The sequence below is a fragment of the Triticum dicoccoides genome, chromosome 5A, assembly GCF_002162155.2.
Source record: "Triticum dicoccoides isolate Atlit2015 ecotype Zavitan chromosome 5A, WEW_v2.0, whole genome shotgun sequence".
Classification (NCBI taxonomy): Eukaryota; Viridiplantae; Streptophyta; class Magnoliopsida; order Poales; family Poaceae; genus Triticum; species Triticum dicoccoides.
The window spans coordinates 16,219,686-16,239,252 of NC_041388.1; positions in this window are offsets into that span (position 1 = coordinate 16,219,686).

A 19,567-nucleotide genomic window follows, 5' to 3' on the forward strand; every position below is an offset into this window, starting at 1 on the left:
GGGGGCGACTACCACAACAACCAATAGCAGCGATGCCCTCGCTTCTCCCAATAGCAGCGGTGCCCTTGCTTCTCCAACAACGGGGGGACGGGGGGCAGAACGGTGGTGTGGCGGCGGTAGAACTTTACAAGGATATGATGAATATGAGGCCAAGTTCCAAGTCTGTAAAAAAACTAATCATATAGCCCAGGACTACAACTGGCGCTATGAAGAAGATAATTCTCGAAAGAAGAAAGGTGTCACTGCCGTAGATGGTTCGTATGGTGTGGATACCAATTGTTATGCCGACACCGGAGCTAGAAGGTTACCATGCATGAGAGCTACCATGGTCAAGATCAAGTTCACAATGCAAATGGACAAGGTATGAGAACACGTCATGTTGGCAAGTCATTTATTAATACCCCATATCATGACATTCATCTTAATAGAATCTTGCATTGTCCTACCACCAAGCAAAATCTACTTTCTGTTCATCGCATCGCTCTTGATAATCATGTCTTTCTAGAATTTCACCAATTTTTTTCTCGGTCAAGGATCAGGTCACAAAGAGAATCCTTTACAGAGGTAGATGCGTGGACGGGCTTTACCCATTGATTCCTCAAATTAGCAGGTTCAATAATCAAGTGTGCAGTGCCACCCGTATCTCATTAGCTAGATGGCATGATCGATTAGGCCACCCTTCTTTTTCTATTGTTCAGCAAGTTCTTAGTAGAAATAAACTCCCAGTTGTCGGGGAGCATAACTCATAAACAATTTGTGATTCAAGTCAACATGCTAAAAGTCATCAGTTACATTATCCTATGTCTACCATTGTTTCTATCAAGCCATTACAACTTATTTTTTCTGATGTATGGGGTCCAACACCTTCATCTGTTGGTAGACAAACATACGATGTTAGTTTCATTAATGACTATAGCAAATACACATGGATTTATCTTCTTAAAGAACATTCTGACGTTTTTCAAGTCTTCCTTAATATTCAAGCTCTTGTTGAAAGGCAATTTGATACTAAAATCCTTGTTGTCTAGTCTGACTGGGGTGGTAAATATGAAAAGTTAAACTCCCTTTTTCAGCAAATTGGAATTTCTCATCATGTGTCATGCCCACAAGCCCATCAACAGAATGGGTCTTCCTCTCGTGTGGCCTTAATTCATAAGTTAGTTCCTCTCTTTCTTAGGGATGGAGGTTGCGGAACTTGTCAACAACAATCATACATCCGGCAGCACCAACAATTCATGAAGGTCTTCAAACTAACTCTCATTACCAATATCTAGGGATCGTCTTACTTGGTCACACTTGTAATGTAGTCTTACTTGGTCGTACTCCGTCGGTAAAGTTGAAAAAGTTTTAGCATGACATTGGTCTAAGTCGAGTGCTCGTCTTGGAATATCACCTTGATATTCATCCACAGAAAGGGGAGCATAGAAAGTAGCTAGGCACTACTACTATCTAGAGATTGAAGACCATTCTGATTAATTATTTCAGAAACTAAAGAGATGTTGATACGTCTCCGCCGTATCTACTTTTTCAAACACTTTTGCCCTTGTTTTGGATTCTAATTTGCATGATTTGAATGGAACTAACCCAGACTGACGCTGTTTTCAGCAGAATTGCCATGGTGTTATTTTTGTGCAGAAATAAAACTTATCGGAATGACCTGAAAATCAACGGAGAATTATTTTGAAATATATAAAAAATACTGGAAGGAAGATCCACGTCAGGGGGGCCTCCACCTGTCCACGAGGATGGGGGGCGCGCCCTACCCACTGGGCGCGCCCCCTGCCTCATGGGACCCTGACGCTCCACCGTTCTCAACTCCAACTCCATATATTCGCGTTAGGGGAAAAATCAGATAGAAAGATTCATCGCGTTTTATGATACGGAGCCGTCGCCAAGCCGTAAACTCTCTCGGGAGGGCTGATCTGGAGTCCGTTTGGGGCTCCGGAGAGGGGAATCCATCGCCATCGTCATTATCAACCTTCCTCCATCACCAATTTCATGATGCTCACCGACGTGCGTGAGTAATTTCATCGTAGGCTTGCCGGACGGTGATGAGTTGGATGAGATTTATCATGTAATCGAGTTAGTTTTGTTAGGGTTTGATCCCTAGTATCCATTATGTTCTGAGATTGATGTTTCTATGACTTTGCGATGCTTAATGCTTGTCACTAGGGCCTGAGTGCCATGATTTCAGATCTGAACGTATTATGTTTTCATCAATATATGAGAGTTCTTAATCCTATATTGCAAGTCTATAGTCACCTATTATGTTTTACGATCCGTTAACCCCGAAATGACAATAATCGGGACCACTATCGGTGAGGACCGTAGTTTGAGGAGTTCATGTATTCACCATGTGTTAATGCTTTGATCCGGTTTAGGAGTACACTGGATAAATTTCTGTAAATTTGTGAGTACTACTGCTTGTAGGGCGGCTTGTACGGCGTGTACTCTAAAGTGTAGGACATGATGCATGCATCTGCTTATGATAAATTTCAGTAACCATTGTGCTTGTGTGTTCATGGTGCCTTTGGCTTAAAATGGTTACTACTCCTAAACTTTCAGAACATCACCTTGCAGTGTTCAGTAATGGAATAAAAGTTTAGGACTATCTGGAGTTCATTGTGCTCGTGTGTTTATTGTGCACTACTGCTGCTGCTTGTGCATCTGTTTCAGGCTCTGAATTTGCTTTTGTTCTTGTGACTGTCCGTCAGGTCGCCGAGCCCGTACGCCAGTGTGAGCAGCCTGGGTTGCCGGGTGCTCGCTGTCCGGCAGCACACTACGACGCGACACGGGGTGGTGGAGGCCGAGCTCACCCAGGTCGAGACCATATGGTGGCAGTAGGAGGAGACTGAGCATCGTGTGGTGTGAGCGCCGATTGAAAATCACCAGCGAGTCCTACTTCAACTGCGATGGAATGTGAGCCTCACTTGTCGTCCTCCCTCTCTTTTTCTTTTGTGAGAAAAAATGCATTTCAGTTTTGAGTTTGCTCTGCTTTGAGAGAGAGAGAGAGAGAGAGAGAGAGAGAGAGAGGGTACCATGGTGGCTAGCTTTAACTTGTCCTGTGATTTTGTTTCCACCTGAATGTGCTATATGAACACTTCCTTGTTGTTTGTATACACTGTCGAGTCAAATTGCCTAACTTCTAAATGTCTACATGACCATTCTTTGTGTCTGTCAATGAAAATCGGTGTTAGCAATGTTCAGTTTTACCAATGTGTTTTGAAAATAAAAATCCATTTAGTGAGCACATTTGCTAGGAGTACAGTGTTACAAATGCCAATGTTCAGTTTTACCAATGTTCAATTTTCAGAGGGAATACTCCATTTAGTGAGCACATTTGCTGGCTTGCAATAAGAGGATTAGCATTAGTTCAGATTCTCAGTATCTTCTCTGTAGGAGTAGTTTCAGTTAATTAACTGAAACTTTCTACTCCGTTTCTGCAGGAGCATCTTCTTGCTCTCTTGTCTCTTCTTATCTCTTCTTTCTCTCTTCTTATCTCTCCTCTCTTCTCTTATCTTATCCTCTCCTCTTCTTAAATAATTTTAATTAACTAGAAATTAAACCTTTTCTTTTAGTTAAATCTAATTAAACCTTTCTGTTAATTAAACTTAAATTGAACCTTTTCTATTACTAAATCAAACCTTTTGCGTTAAAATTAAATTAAACTTTTTCCTCTCCTCTCCTGTTCCACTCCACTCCTCTGTCTTCTATTCCACTCCTTTCCTCTCATATTCCTCTCCTGGTCCTTTCCTTTAATAGCAGCAACAACAACAAGTCCTTTTCTTTAATTAATTAAAACTAAAGGACTATGGATTATGACACATACTCTTCTCTAATTCACTCCTCTCCTATCAAAGAATGATCATACAAATGTAGTAGAAATATACACATACAAATGGAGTATGGAGTAAAAAAATACATGGAGTAAAAGTGCAAAATCAAATGGAGTAAAATTTTAAATGGAGTTACACATACAAGTGGAGTTAGACATACTCCAGCATACTACACACAAACAGCGTACTCCAACATACTCAAATATGGATTATTACAGACATGACAAGCATCACTAGCATCACAGCCTCATCGCAAGCAACTAGCCTCATCACTAGCATCACTAGCATCAGAGCCTCATCACTAGCATCAGAGCCTCATCACAAGCACCACAAGCATCATCACTAGCATCACAGCCTCATCGCAAGCATCACAAGCATCATCACTAGCATCACAACCTCATCGCAAGCATCACAAGCATCATCACTAGCATCACAGCCTCATCGCAAGCATCACAAGCATCATCACTAGCATCACAGCCTCATCGCAAGCATCACAAGCATCACAGCCTCACCGCAAGCATCATCACAAGCTCATATTCCATTAATTAACCCTCTCCATTAGCCCTAGTTGTGCAGGGCATTTGCATACACCTCTGGAGGGCATGATAATCTTGGAGGTAGTTGCCCAAGCCCGTCAAGCCTTTCCTTGTTTACATGGCGTATTTTGTACCCATTGCCACCTGCATGGTTCAGGATCTCAACCATGCACGTCTCTAGAGTTAGGAAAATTCTGTTGAGCTTGTAAACGTCATAGCCTTCAAATTCCTCCAAAACACCCTTAATAAGGTCTTGTAGTGTTTTAGGACTCATACAATCTGTCAGGGATTGGAGCGAGTTAAAAAACCCAAGGTCAAGCACATTCAAATCAGGACTGTTGGGAGGCTGTTGTATTATTCTGATGTCAAGTCCAGTTTTTGCGACAGCTTCTAGAAACTCCGGGTCATCTGGCAAGATATGTGGCTTAGCATTATCCTGCTGAATGTAGATGGTCTGTCCAGCATCACCTTCAGGCCAAACAGCTTGTATTGCTGGCAAAACCTTCTCTATTAGGAACTCCCTCATCACTTTTCTGTCGACCTTTATTGATTTTGTCTCTATTGTACCTTTGGGCCTGTTGTCGCTTCTCCTTTGAGCAGGAACTTCCTTCACGAGTGGACAGATACCGATTTTCCCAAAGAAGGCCACGTTTCCTTCACTGTGCCACCTCGGCCTAGCAAAGGCCGTCAAGAACATCACCTTGCCAATACAATTGCCATGTATAGGCCTCGTAGGCTCTTCCTCCCCATCCAGCAAATAATATGTTTTATTCTTCTTTGTCATGTTAAACCACTTTTCGTCGATATGGACAACATTATGCATAGTATTGAACTTATGCCTTGCAGTTGTTGTTGTTGCCTCATCAAGCATCGACAAACAAAATTTCATCCTATCATTCTTATTCTGGTCCTTTAGAGCTGGATTCACACAGTTTGTATGCCTCCATATCAAGTTTAACATGAACTTTCTATGAAGTGTGGTAGGGCTACATCCCAGTTGCCAGGCAAGTGACCTAATGCTAGACCTTTTGTTTAATGGGATCGTTAGGATTTTTTCTAGGTTAATGTCCTTAGGCTTTCTTCCAGAATTTCCCTTTTTTTGATTAGAAACATCCACCTCTTTACCTTCGCTAATTTGCTCCATTGCTTTCCTCCAAATTCTTTGTATATTCCAAACACCCACTCCAATTTTTTTTGCAATGTCTTGCTTATCAGTTCCCAAAAAAGTGCCTCCTCTACTCATACACAGTGTATGCATTGCTACATAAGCAGCAAATTTTTGCCGGTCATTGGGGGTTTTATATTTCCTAGCAACTTGACCAACACCTGTACAACGGCATACAACAGAGAAATGATTAAATGAAATGATGAAGTGATGGAGTGATGGAATGATCAAGTGATGAACTGATGGAATGATCAACTGTAACTGTACCTGGATTTTGAACTATTTCATATCCTTCCATCCCCTCTTCTGTATCTCCTTCCATTTCTTCTCCTACATGTCCTTCCATTTCATTTTGTGCATCTTCATCCATTTCATCCGCATCTTCTGCAGGTGGAGTGAAGTTGAGGTCTGGGAGACCCATTTTCTCCTGAAGATATGAATATGTAAGATGAAGTAGAAGTACAAGTAGAAGCACAAGGTAATCTATCTTGAGTTAGTTAACTTGCACCGAAATGTAAGCCGTACAAGACTATTAAAGAAATAAAACATCATTGTATAAATGTCATCCTTATATTGTTACAGATATCTCAAAGGAGCTTTAGATGAACATCTTTCACAATTTGTCTTAGGAAGACACTGGGTGGTGGAATGAGGCAGGTAGGAGTCCTTTGTGCTGCTGCTGAAGTCGGTGTTCGCTACACCTTAGGCAAGCTTGCCGATGACCATTGGAACGCCAAAGTTTTAGCAGGTTTCATATTGATCTATCTTCTACATCCTATTTACAGGCCCTTAGCGGCATCAATATAACCCTGAATTTGGTTTTCTTTGTCCAAATGTTCAGATGGACTGAAGAAAGTCAAACAGTTCACAGTTGATTTGACTTCAGTGGGGACTAATATGGTTAGTCTATTGTTCCATCTATCTACTGAGCTTGATGTTTTCAGATTAAATATCATGTTTGTGGCCTCCGGCCATGTATTCCCTTCGCTAGGTATTAATTTTTGAGGATAGGCATATGTGATTCTAACAAAAGTCCCTGTATGTATACTTGTATCTCAGTTTAGAAAGTTAGTCAGTTGGCCGCTTACTTGAGTAGATATATATTGGAGAGTTTTGAAAGTAGTTAATTTTCATTGCACTATTTCTTCTTCTTCTTCTGTTTATCGGTGCTACTGTTTTGCTCTATATTAACTGTAATCAGTTTATGTTCAGTTTTAAAAAATTGTCAAGAGCGTCAACTATGTTCAGTTTCTTCGGAGTGTAAGATCACCTTATTGCAAGAAAGCTGCTCTGTTTTGTTTAGAAGAAGAGTAGAATTGCACAAGTTACATCCTGAAGAATTGCACAAGTTACATCCTGAAGCATAATGGTAGAATTTACACAAGTTTGTCACGCTCCTTTGGCGGAAACTAACACACTGCTTTTGTGACGCAACAGTAGCAGGGGAGATTTGCGTTTTTGGCAAAGAGGAGGGGAGGAACTAACATGATGGCTTAGATCAATTACTGATGAACTAACATGATGTATGGATGCAGATTATTAATGCTGCTGTTTTTGGCTTTTTGCAGTGAACAGTCGATGCGGGGTAGAACTGCTTGATGATACATACGAGTCTGATTTTCAGGTGGCCAAATACACACGAGTCTAAACAAGACATGGGTCTGCTTTCCTCTTAAGCAGAGTAAGTACTCCATTACTCCACTCGTAGATATACATATCAGCATGATGCAAATTGTTAGAGTAAAAAGCAAAATGGTACAGAAATTCCAGTACATTTAATTATTTCAATCATTTTCAGTGTACTCCAAGTCAGTGGTACATCATATCTTTGTCAGTACCCAAATGATCATTTAATTATTTCTAGACAATCTGATCTCCAGGAGTATTTGAGAATTAGGCACTATTCTCTTGTAGTACTCTCTTTGTCCGCATATCTTGATCAACTTGAGCATATCAAAAAAATCACTCCTAGTCCTGATGACTACTTTAACATATCTATCGTCAGGAGTAGATCTTCAGTATACTAGGGACTCAAATACTGTTCCCGGTGTGTTTCTGATGACAGTATGTTTGCAGTAATCAAGACAGTATGGTTCTGATGATAGCATATCTATGTACTCCTGGAGATGATATCCTCAACAGAGAAATGTGTGTTTGTCTTTGCAGTATGATCATCAAGCTGTTTCCAGCGACAGCAGCGGAGCCTGGGGAGAGGAGATGAACCTGTGCCTGGGGTGAGGACAACCTAGGATGAGGAGAGCCTGGGCAGCAGCTGAGCCCAGCTCCAGCTCGCCTCAACCTGGGCGGACTTGGAGAGGAGGAGTCCCTGGAGATGGAGAGGAGTCCCTGAGCGTGGAGAGGAGGAGCACCTGGGCGCCTGTGTTGGTCTGGATGGAGGTGGAGCTGTGGCGCCTGGAGCTCTGGGGTGGAGCGCCGGCGAGGGAGCTCCGGACCGCGGCGAGGGAGCTTCCGATCACGGCGGGGAAGGGCGACCAAAGAGGGGGTCTGGCTCTCGATTGGAGCGGCGCAGACAGCCGGCGGGGAAGGACTCCGGAGATGCGGACGACGAAGGAGCCTGGCGAAGGGGAGGAGGGACGGAATCCTCCTCCGCCTGGCGAAGGGGAGGAGCGAGGGAGTCCTGGCGGAGGGAAGGAGCGATGGAGAAAGACGACGACCTGAGCGCGATTTCAAATCGGGGGCAGTTTTGTAATTTCACTATTTTTCACCTTGGTCGGAAAAGACCCCAGCGACAATTATTTCGGAATGGAGGGAGTATATGGCTGGCTTGAAATAGGTAAGTCTTTGACAACATGGCCATCCCACCTGGGTTGAGTTGCGAATCAATGCTTGGAGGCTGTTAAATCGTGGGTTCATGGACTAAAAAATGAGGACACATGCTCAGCACGTAGGTGAATCAATGACTGCTTATGCTAGTTCTTCTTCAGCCTTCTTGTTTTCCCTTTCCCTTTCTTTTTCTTTGACCTTCTTTCTCCTTTTCGGTCCCCCCTGTAGCTGTTTATTTGTTCTTGTACTCAAGTCAAGTGTTCATGCTCTCCCCAGAGACGAACGATCTTGTTTTAATGATATAAAAAGGTAGGGGCCTCACTCCCGATTTAGCTCAAAAGAATCACCTGGAAGAAATAATATCACAATGTTCAGATGAAAGGGTCAATGAAGAAATCAAGCTGAAACAAAAAAAAATAGCTAACAGAGAGCAACCTGGGACTGAAAGGATGATCCACACATCACGACGGGGATGGACGCACGGGATCAGCATCAGCAGCAGAGAGGATCTGCTGCAAAAAACAAGAGTACGGTACGGGCAACATCAAGAACTCTGCTCAAGACGTTATAAAAGGACGAACATCACAACTGTAATCTCGTAGGGAGAGGTAGAGAAGAAATCAACAGTCACCTAAAAATTTGGCATCAGACCGCCCACCAACGAAGGATCATAGTCCAGGCGTCTAGCCACATCTCCAAGCCACCAGCCTAAGAGAGACTGCAAGCTCGCATGCGTCTTGCAAATCGTAACAGAAAGGGGGGCCGCGTTTAATTGGTGCCTAGATTTGGCCGCAACAAGGGAAAGCACGCAGTAAGAGCATCTCCAGGCGCGCTTCCAACAGGCCCCTCCAAGGCCGTTTTTAACGCCGGCGCCGAAAAATCGACCCAGTCGCGTCCTCACGAGCCAGTTTTTTGCTGGATTGGGCCGAAATTGGCGCCGGCGCACTCAACCTGAACCCGGCGCGCTGGGGGGCGCCCGGGGCTCCGGTTCGAACGTTCTGGTGTGAAAGAGTGACGGGACCAGCGCGACAACGAGACGAAGGCTGGTCGACCTCATCGTTTCGGTTTTCCCGTGGGGAATCAATGCCAAGGCTGCCGCCGGTCAGCCTGCCATTGATTCACGGGCGGCGAAGTGCGGCGACGCCGCCCCGCCTTCCGCCACGCGTTCACACGCGGTCGCCCCCGAGCCACTATAAAAGCCGCCCCTGGCCGTGCCGGCGAGGCACCAATCCTCCCCCTCCTCACCGCCGCACTTCCTCCCCTCTCTCCGTCGTTCGAGCCCCTCTCTCTCTCCCCTGGCAACCATGAGCGCGAGGTACCCCGGTGACGCGGCGGCGGCCAACGGTTTCGGCCGCCGCTCGCTGCATGAGTGGGAGTCCCACCTCCTCCACGAGGCCAACTACCCCGGGCCGCCCGACGTACGCGCTCCGTCGCGGTGGAGGCTCAGCGCCGACAGGGTCCCTGTCCCCCCTCTGCCCGTCCCCGAGGCGCCCACCTATTTCCAAGCCGAGCTCGACCGTGCGCGGGCGTCCCTGACGGCCGCGGAGCGGGCGCTCCCGGAGTACGCCGCGCGACAACCACGCGGCGTGGGCGACGTACTTCAAACGCCGGCAGGAGGTGCGGCTCGCCTCCACCAACAACGCGCCGGCGCCGCGCGGCCGCAACAACAGCGAGGGCCGCCGCCTGTGGTGGGGCGTCCCGGGCCGCACGCTCATGGGCGTCCTCGCGCACCTCGAGGGCGGCAATGACCCGCCGTTCGAGTACCCGACCACTCAGAGCGGCGGCGCATGGCTGCCGAGGAGGATGATGGGATGGTCATCCTCCTCTTCCTCCTCCTCCTCCCGATCCTCCTCTCACTCCTCCGGCGCGCCGACGTTTGTCAGCGTCAAGCCAGAGCCGTCCGAGACGCCGCTCGGTAGGCGCACCTGTGGCGCCAGCCTTGTCATCAACGGCGGCGGCCGTGGCTCCTCCTCCTCGGCCACTCCTCGCTTGGTCAAGCCGAAGAGGGAGCCAGGACTGGCGACGGTGAAGCCGGAGCTGGGGCTCGCCGCCGTGAAGCCGGAGCCTGCTCTCGCCGAGGAGGCCGACCAAGAAGAGGCTGCCTTGCAGTGGGCGCGCGAGGACTACACGCGCATGGAGCTGGACCGCCAGCACCGCGCCCTGGAGGAGATCGCCAAACGCCGCCGCCGTGAAGCAGCGCGCCGGGGCAAGGGGTCGAGCAGCGGCGCCAGCCGTGTCAAGGAGGAGAAGCAGGAGGACGACGCCGGCGACGAGTACGCCCTTCTCAGCGCCTACTTTGGCCCGTAGTTTAGGGTTTTTTTCCGTGCATTTTATTTGTGTAAAAAACGACTAAATTTCGCCGAAATATGTCGTGTTTGTTGAAATTTGGCCCAAATATGTCGTGTTTGCTGAAATTTGGCTGGACTGTGAGGACGTCTGGGGCCTGATGGCTGGGGACGTACTCGCCCCCACGCCGAAAAAACCGCCGGCTCGCCCCCAAAAGGCGATTTTCGGCGCGTTCTTGGGGACGCAATGGCTGGAGATGCTCTAACAAACCTGCAGGACAGCGGTGGCGCGAGGAGTCGAAGCTGCCGGCACAATCATTGAAGACAATGGAACCCGCGCTGGAGGTGCACGCATCCGACGATTCTCTCCACGTTAGCGGTGGTGGCGATGACGTCAAGGCTCTTAACCTTGTGGTCGTGGGTTCGAGCCCCACGGTGGGCGCCAACTGTCGTGGAATTGTCACGGCAGATGTCCTTAGTGTCAGGACTTAGTCGCGAGGCCAACCCATCTATGTGGTAGCTTGAGAGGGGTTGAGCGGAATCGAGAGACGCAACATAAGATAAGGATTTAGACAGCTTCGGACCCCGGGAAACATCATCCGGTAATAACCCTACATGCTGTTTGTAGCTAGATCTCATTATACTTATGAGAGAGTCGCCGGTAAGCCAGCTCTTTGTGTCTAGCCCTAGAGATTATTTTCTGTCCCTCTTGGGAGCCCTGCCCCTCCTTATATGTGTTGAAGGGGAGGGTCACATGTGGAGTCCTAGCAGGACTAGGAATAGTCTATCCTTTCTCACAAGTTGAATACAACTCCGGGTCTTGCTTCCCTGTAAAGGAAATATTCGTCATCCCTTTCCTCTTAAGCCGGCCCACCAGAGTATAAGCCGGCCTGCTGGGCCTTGGGCCTTGTCGTCCGTCTGATCCGCCCGCCAGGTCTCCAGTGAGTCACAATGTCTAGGCGGGTTACATGTAAACCGCCATGTCCGGGCGGATCGCCAGTGAGTCGCCAAGCTCCAGCCATGTCTCTGGTGAGTCGCCAAGCCCGGCCGGGTCATACCGCGGGGTATATCCCCCACAGAGGAGGTGTCCTCTTCGCAGTCCATGGACACGGCTCGCCTTCCACAAGTCCGGGAAGACAACCTCATCCACCGTCGTTGACCACAGAGAGCAACACCTCATGGTCAGGACTCAGGAGTGGGAACCACTGTTTTGGGTACCGCTCGAAATTTCGTGATCCCAGGCGGTTACCGCTACCCCACGGAAAACACTCATATCGAGCAAAAAAATCGAGTTTTTAAAATTTTTGAATTCAAACGCTGACCCAGTTAAATACAACGTATATCTAATGTAGCAACAAAATTGGTGATGGCGCAGTGGCAAAGGCATGCTCTTTGGAGGTGCGAGTCGCGGGTGAGTCTTTCAACATCGTGTTTTTCTTTCTTTTTTAGAATGCAAAAGAAAAAACTTGAAAGTTGTGAAATTATAGAATGGAAATCAAGATATGAGAGATCGCGGCAGCGGTTGGTCTGTGTGAATAGCCACAGCGCTAGGAGATGCTTACGGTTCTCATAGAGTTAAAATTGTATCTATATCAACTTAGAAATATTTGAATTTAAAATTTGATTTTAAATTTCGTCCGATTTTTTTGGTATTTCATGGTTACCGTGGTAACCGTGAATTTCGGTGCCCCTCGAGAAAAAAGGACCGCTTGGGATCCAAAACCTTGGTGGGAACGCGAGGGAGGGGGGAGGGGGAGGGGGGGCGCCGGAGCGAGAAGAGCGAAGGCAAAAAGCAGTGGCTGGCCACACATGGCAAGGAAACGGTGGCAGATACCGACCCAAAGCACCCCCTGTCAAATGGAGACCACAGCGTCCCCGCAGCCCCGATTCACCAGGAGGCAGTAATTCCTCGGAGCTTAGAAACTGTAGTGATATATAGACTCATAGCTCCTCCTCCTGTACACCGACTAATTAACCTAGTGGCGCCAAAGCATTCCCATGTGTAGTCTCTGCTTCCCATCTAGTTGCACCCTTCGCATATTTGCCTCTCATAGATATGGAAGGTGTCCGAAATTTTCCATCATTACGGAAATGTTTCAGTTCACATCTTTTTTTTGAAAAGGAGGATGACCCCCGGCCTCTGCATCTGGGAGATGCATACGGCCATTTTATTGATTATTCTCGAGGACCTTACAAAGTAGTACAACAATATGCCTGAATCCTCCATCTTGGCAACATCTGCCACTACTCCTATCCATATAATGAAGGGGGTGCAAGCTGGGCCAAATACCCAGACCTCTCACCTAAGCCTAACATATTAAGCCGGAGGCCCCGACCGAGCCACATACCGGGTCCGGGGCACAATCCGGTCTGACGCACTCACATATGTCGTCGCCGCCATCTTCCACTAGTCCATCTTCAGAGCAGATTGAGGTGCCAACCTTGGCAGGATCCTCCGCCATCAACGCCATCAAGACGCCAAACGATGACCACCATCTACGATAGTCCATCTTCAAGCTGAAGGAGCACTACCACAGGACGTAGACCGGCGGAGAATAAGTGAAACGCTGCACACAATGCCGCCGCCAAACACCTCACACGCACCGCAAAGCGCCCACCATGCTTCCGGGAACCCCAGGCGACGACTTCAAGAAGGAGCGCGACGAGGGTACGACGCCGCCGCCCGCAAGGGGAACTAGAGCTTTCGCCCAAAGGAAGATCACGGTGAAAGACGGGAGAGGACCTCGACAAGGCCTCCAAGAAGGGGACCGACGCCCAGCAAAGACACCGCCATTGTCGTGGCCTCCGCCAATGGCCAAGGGTTTCCCTCGGTCCCGCCCCCATCCCATCCACCCAGCCAAAGACTTGGCCAGGGGAGCGCACGCAGCCGGAGAAAGCGTTGGACTTCATCGAAGCAGGCACGTCGGGTGACGGGGCACCCCGACCCACTATAGTAGACGTCCACCGAGACCTCGCCGCCCGCACGGCCGAAGTCGCGGACCACCAGCACCCACGACCGTCGCCCGCCGAAGAGGCAACGCCGTCCACACCGCCCGAGGCCGCCGCCCCGGCATCCACCCACCGCACACATCCCGTCGAAACATGGGGAACGACCCACACCACCACCACCAGGGAGCACCACACCGCGAACATCCAAGCCGGGCAGGACGAGGCAAGGCCACGCCGGCCAGATCCGGGAGGATCCGGCGAACCCCGGCCCACCAGCCGCCAGATCGGAGCAAGGCGGCCGGATCTGATGGGCAGAGCCGTCCCCGGCGACAGGCGCGGGGAGACAACGCTGGCGGCAGCCGCCGCAGAGGGCCGGCCTCGGCGGCCATCAGGGAAAAGCGGGCGCCGGCGCCCGATGCGGGGTGGGGGCCGGCTCTCCAGAGGTCGAGGCGGGTGCACGGGGAAGCCCCCCCGCCGCCCACCGCCGCGCGGGCAAGCCCGACGACGGCTGCCGGCGGCGGCGGGGAAGGAGGAGAAGGGGAGGCGGGGGACCGGCGGCGCCTAGGGTTTCGCCCCCGGGTCGCCCTACCAGCTGCAGAGAAGAAAGAGAAAAGTGCAGTGATTCCTGATGATGTTGTCGACGGCGGTGATGCAAACTTGACCCAGTTCACATCTGCCTTCTTTATATACGGGGAGGTGATGTTGTTAGATGTAATCTAGATGTTTTTTGGTATCTGCATCTTAGTTTAATTTCGTTCATGCATGTTGTCTATGGTATAGGGCATTGTAGGCACGTGAAACTTCTCTTCAGCGTACACGAAATTGAGTATCGAGTATGCCCATGAGGCTCAAGCTATACAACAACGATTTCACCAATCTCACTCTCTATCCTTCTACAAGGTGTCAGGCTAACCCTAATACAAGACCATAGCCACTTCGGTACGTCGCCTCCCCTTGGGTAGTTGATCTCCATGATCCTCACGGTGGGCCGCACTATCTGTACCTAGGGTTCGTCAGCCAATCGTGCTGATCGCCTGCCTTAAAAAGTCTTTTTTCTGATCTGTTGATCCAGAATTTTTTTCTCTATCGCTGGTTGTTTGATCTACGTGTATCATTTTATTTTTAGATCTAATATCGAGTAGCGTATCCACCACCGTCTGTCGTCCACAGTGCACGTCTGCATCATTGTAATGTTCATTAAGTTACGTTAACAAATGCATTTTTGAAAGACTAAAAGTGAAAATTAAATATGAACCAAGCGAAAATCCCTTCAACACAAGAGCCTTGTAACAAATATAGAAAATTAATTTGAATGGTTACAAGGGCTGGGCAAAAAGTTCAATGCTCGCGAGCATAACAAGTGCTCGATAGCTCAATTTGTTTCAGCTCATGGTCATTATATAACGAACTGAGCTTATCAACATTTTTAGCTCATTAAGATTAGTGAGCTTAACGAGCGAGCAGAGAAGTTTCCCGAGCAACTTGTTTAGCTCGTTAATTTTGCTTGCCCAACCTACTTTTGCACTTCCCACACCTCCATCTTCTGCATGTGACTCTTTCTTTTAGGTCTAGCTGTAGCGAGTTGCTACTATTCAAAGTTTAATTATGCAAAGATGCACCAGACTGGTGTGTTGCTACTGCTGCGTACTGTGCTACTATTTGATCGTTGTTGCTTAATTTATGCTATTGTAAATTTGTCATGGGTGTGTACGGAGTACATGTTATGATGGGGGGATACTATCTTTTCCGATCGACTAGCCCAGCGCCAGCTTATATATATAGTACACCAGGGCCCCTAGGGTTACAAAGTCCTAGTTGTCTATGTCGGTGGAGGAGAGTCCTTCATGGATCCGGCTTTCTTTTTTTACGGTGACGGTGTTATGGACCATTGGTACCCCACGATGCAGGTTTCCGCACTTGTGGGCCAGCCCAAGGACCCCTAGGTCGGTTCCCCACTGGGCCACTATGACGTCCCTTAGAGCTTTACAAAGAGGACTCAGAAAGTTTTTCCGTTGAAGAGAATGAATAAGGATCAGTCGAGGACTCCTCTCCATCGACGTAGCCAACTAGGACTCTTGTAAACCTAGCGGCCCGATATCTTAGATAAGTCATGTCGGGCTAGTGTATAGAATGCAACTTATATAATATAATGCTTTGGTCTATATGTGTACTTTGTACATTGTAATTGTAATATAGAGGAAAATGAGTAGGGTATTACCTCGAGTATGAGGGTGCAAACCTAGGTAAACTATGCACATGTTTCCCCTCCGAACTAATCTCTACACAGAGACACCCTACATAGGGATTTTCCGGATTTGGTCTGACCATGATGGCCCATGCAGGTCCTGCGTGGTGAACACAGAGATCCGGCGACTTCTTCAACTACATGAACATCAATATCATCCGAATTGGTGGAAAAACTTGTCCATTGAGCTTGGAAGCATGTCATCAATATTGCTCTTGCGCGACCATGCAGAGTAACATGAAGGACATAATAATTTACGTCAGACCTGCCTCCTCGAGCACTGTTTCGCCAATCCCTTTGTGGGATATTGCGAAATTGTTTGTACATCAACCCTATATAATTTCATCACAATCCAAAGGTGAGACCTCCGGCTGCCTCCAAAAAGAGAGGTGTTGTCAAATCTAGACAGAAATTCTTGCGAGTTTGGAAGAAGGAGGCTAGAGGTTAAATTGGACATCCTTCGGAGGATCCCATCATTCTGATTCTGCCGAATTTTCATGGTCATGAACCTCAAAATTCCAGCTCGATCAGGCAGTTCAAACTTAGGTGTAATCCAGACAATTGATTCAATTTGTGGACCTATTTTTTGCAGAGATTAAATCCGACCCAAGTTCATCATTGTCCATGAGCCGCCTATCAGAACGACCTCTGATTGAGGGGATTTTTGTGTATGCTCTCAAGCATATGCCTACAAAATTTGAGCATATTTCCATATGTTCTATGTCGCGGCGCCATTATCGCTCCGGACCAACCTCATCACTTCTTGCGTTCCAACCTCAGGTGTCAACTTCATCGCATCGCCTTGCGTGCCTACCTTGACACGTCATCTCTGTGTTGAGTCGACTTAGTCGCCCAGGCAATATACGTCCACTATAACCACATTGTGTCATCACCTTCGCGAGCCGACCTGCATCGACATCACCACACCAACATCATCGCCTCACGGATTCCATGCTGCCGGCATTTCCTTCCGTCACTTCATCTAGCCTACGCTGACTGTGCCTCGTCACCAGACTGACCTATTTCATCATGTCGGCTGCCCATCGGGCTTCGCCTCACCGCACCGACCTCTTTCATCACATCGGTCAACCCCGAGGGCTTTGCCTAGACGCGTACGTTGTGCCGTATCATCACATTATTGAACTGATATCTTTGTCCGGCAGATAGGGGCCAGCTTGGTGACTTGGACCTTGTCCATCTACAAGACCGGACTGTGTCATCAACTCCTGGAGTATAAAAACAGGGGAGCAACTAGTTAACGAGCGCTCCTTCGGGAGCCTCGCAACGATCAGCGCCACTTGGCGCGCTCTCAGCCATTTGCCACGTGTCGCATTCTGGACGCTCCCTTCGAATTTTGTTTTTTATTTTTCCACACGCGTTTTCGGCCTTTTAAACGGTTTTTTCGACGTTTTGGATTTCCCCCGGTCTTTCTTAGCTTTTCGATCAAAAAATTTTTTGTATTTTTTTTGCGAAAAAACGCGTTTTTTTTCTTTCGTGAAAGTCACGGTTTTTCTTCCGGGAGATGCACGGTTGTGCTTTAGTGAGAGTCACGGCCGTGCCTCTCGGAAACGAAAAAAAACGCGTTTTCAGTTTTTTTTCTTTCGCGAGAGTCACAGTTTTGCTTTCCCGAGAGGCACGGTTGTGCTTTCACGAGACTCACAGCCGTGCCTCTCGGAAAGGGAAAAACAAAATGCGTTTTCTGTTTTTTTTTCATTCGTGAGAGTAACGGTTTTGCTTCTGCGAGAGACATGGTTGTGCTTACGCGAAAGTCACGGCCGTGCCTCTTGGAAAGGGAAAAAATACGTGTTTCTGTTTTTTTTCTTTCGCGAGAGTCACGGTTTTGCTTTCGCGAGAGGCACGGTTGTGCTTTCGCGAGAGTCACGGCCGTGCCTCTCGGAAACGAAAAAAAAACGCGTTTTCTATTTTTTTCCTTACACGAGAGTCACGGTTTTGCTTCAATGAGAGGCATGATTGTGATTTTGCGAGAGGCACGGGCGTGCCTCTTTCGGAAAGAGAAAAAAACCGTGCTCCCGGTTCGGTTTTTTCACCCGGTTTTTTCGTCCGGTTTTTTCGTGAAAAAACAAGTTCATCAAAACCTATTAACATGGGATCTAGTTTTGAAGATCTCGACGCGAGAAATTCAATGGTGAAAACGGTTCGAGATTTAGACACACGGTTAAGAGATAAAACGTTTTGAATAAATGGATCTACGAAAAAAGGGAAAACTCCCAAGTTGCGACAAGTGGCGCGCTGCATGTGCGCCACTTGTCGTGACCTGGGAAAGTGGAGTGTTCTTTGCAACGAGTACTCCTTAATTAGTGATTTCGTAAAAACAGCTATCTCGCTTCCATCCTTAAACTTTTTTAGTTATAAAATTTTCTTTAGCTCGATCCATACATTTTTATATGCCTTGAGTAAAGATATTTTTACCTTTGGTCAGCTCTTATCATGCCTATAATTTACCCTGTACGTTTTGCTTGTCATTTAATTTTGGTCCCCCAAACCAAACCCTGTACGATCTTTTATTCAATATGAGCCGCTACTAACAAAAGTGACCGGACCCTCGTGCCCTCCTCCTTCCCCCACCGCCGGCCACCACTCCGGCCCCGGTGTCCTCGCGTCCGCCGGCCACCACTCCGGTGCCGGCGTCTACCAGCCATGGCCTCTAGGGTCTCCTTCTCTAGGGCGTTGTCTTCCTCCTCCTCTGGGTCCCAGGCGCCCCCTCCTGCTCGGGTTCCCCTTCGTTGGGTACGGCTTTTGGGCCTATCTTCCAGGGCGGCGCGGCCGGTCCTCCCGGGCCTCCTGCGGTGGATCCCTCGGTGCGGCGAACGCGCACAGGCCGCCGCCCGTGCAGCCCCGCCTCTCCGCCTCCCCCGCCCGCCACCCGCCGCCGTCGCTCGCCGGTCGACGCCCTGCCCACGTCGAGGCCGCCCAAGACCAGCATCCTCCGCAGTCCTTCATGCACTACTAGGGAAAACCTTATACACAGAATCTTAGCAGCAGCGTGGTTTAAAAACAAATGCTACTGCTAATTAGCAGTAGCGAGCTCCAGGAAACCGCGCTACTAATATCCCGATAGCAGTAGCGCTCTAGGTGAAACAAGCGCTACTACTATAATTGCCAGGGCGTTGCCCCAGGCTAGATATAGTAGTAGCACCCTTCTCCTGGACGCGCTACTGCTAAAGTACTCAGTAGCAGCGTTTTTCTTCAAAACTCGTTGTTGCTAAGTATCACCGCAACTAATTAAGTTTAGTCCCATACTGCTAAGTGAACAAGGTGTTTACCACCTTAAATATGTTACTTCTCAAACTTTCTCGAGCACTTGGTCTTCATTGAACTATATGTGTAGGATTGGTGGCTGCAATATGAATCTTCGCCTGTGCCTATACATGTACGGTGAAGATTCATGTTGACTATTTAGATTCTACACAAAAAGATCAATGATGACCAATGTATATTTTTGATTCTACACAAAATAACTGCTTCCTTTAGCAATAGCGTTTTTTTCCTAAAATGCGCTATAGCTAAATTAGCTATAACGCGTTAACTTAAGAGTGCTACTGCTAGTTCGACCTAACCACCCGCGCGCGGGCTCAAAATTTTGCTAGTCCTCCTTTCCCCCCTGTTCCTCTACTCCTTTGTCGCTGCCACCCGAGCCCGAGCCTGCCCTCACCGCCGCCGCCCGAGGCCGCCCTCAACCTCACCGCCGCCGCCCGCCGCCGCTCTCGACCTCACCGTCGCCGCCCTCGACCTCACCGCTGCCGCCC